This window comes from Rhagoletis pomonella, unplaced genomic scaffold, assembly GCF_013731165.1.
Source record: "Rhagoletis pomonella isolate Grant_MI unplaced genomic scaffold, Rhpom_1.0 Rhpom_scaffold_00161, whole genome shotgun sequence".
NCBI lineage: Eukaryota > Metazoa > Arthropoda > Insecta > Diptera > Tephritidae > Rhagoletis > Rhagoletis pomonella.
Genome location: NW_023458715.1, coordinates 154,946 through 156,481, shown reverse-complemented (window position 1 = coordinate 156,481; position 1,536 = coordinate 154,946).

The window sequence follows — 1,536 nt, the reverse complement described above, 5'->3', positions numbered from 1 at the left end:
TCCTAAACTAAGCTAAATAATGTACCTTTACAATCCTTCCATTTTTTAATAGAAATTATCTCTGGTTAGTTTTTATTAAAAAAAAAAACATAACACTGCCAAGTGCGGTTTCTATACCTTCATTAATACTATTTATATGTGTGAATATCAATAAATCGTTATTCAAAACAAAATTAACGGTTTAATGACTAATTTACTTGCCAAAATCGAGAAAATCAGGAAATTTCTAGTGCAAGTCGCACAAAATCTACTTTTTATTGAGTTATAACTTCTTGAGCGGTCAGACCTAAAGCTCGGGGGTTTTCAGACGTTTATTTGTAGGTTCCGAGGAATAACTTGACAGGTATTAATCAAATGTACCAGTTACCAAGTGCGATAAATAAGGCTGCTCACAACTGTTACTGAATTTGGCGTATTTTATAAAAAACGTGAATTTTCTTGTGGGAGTCTCGTTGAGCGGTACTTATTTGATATTTATGGGTATAAAATATGCTTCTTCAATTCTTCAGAAGAATAATCCTAGGTTAAAGAATAGTGTGCTACTTATCATTGCTGAAAAATCTTCTTGAGAGAACGCATGATCAGTGCATAACTTTTTGTTTTTCGTTGAGCACGACCAATCAAAGGCAACCAAATTCATAAGCGCTGGGTAATATTTTGGGTCTGTGTAAAAAATGCTCACCTCCAAAAATCATATTAATGGTCAGTACTGGATAATTTGTACCAATATAAATGCGAATGGTTTGTTTGTTACGCTTTCACGCTTTAAGTACTCAACCGATCTTAATGAAATTACGCACACTGTTTTCATTTAGCCCAACTTAAAAGGATAGCCTTTATCTCGATTAGACAAAGGGGCGTGGCACTTCCCATTCAAACGGAATTTTTCATACTGCATATCTCTGGAAGTATTTGTGGCAGAATACTGGAACTTATTATTTAGATACAGAAATCAATACTACACACTTGGAAAAAATGTGGGTTTTTGAAATAAGGGAAATTTCCCCAAACATGCAAAATCGACGGTATTTAGTCCAAAACAATAAATTTATGTATTTTTTATTATACTAGTATTATAGATTTTGAGACGAGCAACACGATTCCACTGTTCAAAATTCGAAAAAAAATTTGAACACCTTAATTTAAAAAATGCATTATTTATTGAATTTTTTTCTATTTGCATGCAGCTGTGCATCCCTCACTCAATTTTATATCCCTCGAGCAATAAGTGCAATTTAGCCAAGGTAGAAGCCCTCTGAGAGCCAAGCTATAATAATTTTAAACAAAACTTCGAAACTGCTGTACTAATTTTTACTTCGAAATTAGAAAAAAAGTTGCGTAAAATGTCGAATGAAATTTTGAAGCTTAACTTAAGAATCGTAATAATTTAGCTCTCAAAGGGCCTAGAGGCTTCTACCTTGGCTTAAATTAAAGGTCTTGAATAGCACTAAAACTGGCTTATTGTTCGAGGAATGTAAAATTGTGTGAAGGCTGCACAGCTGCATGCAAATCATAAAAAATGCAATATATAATGCA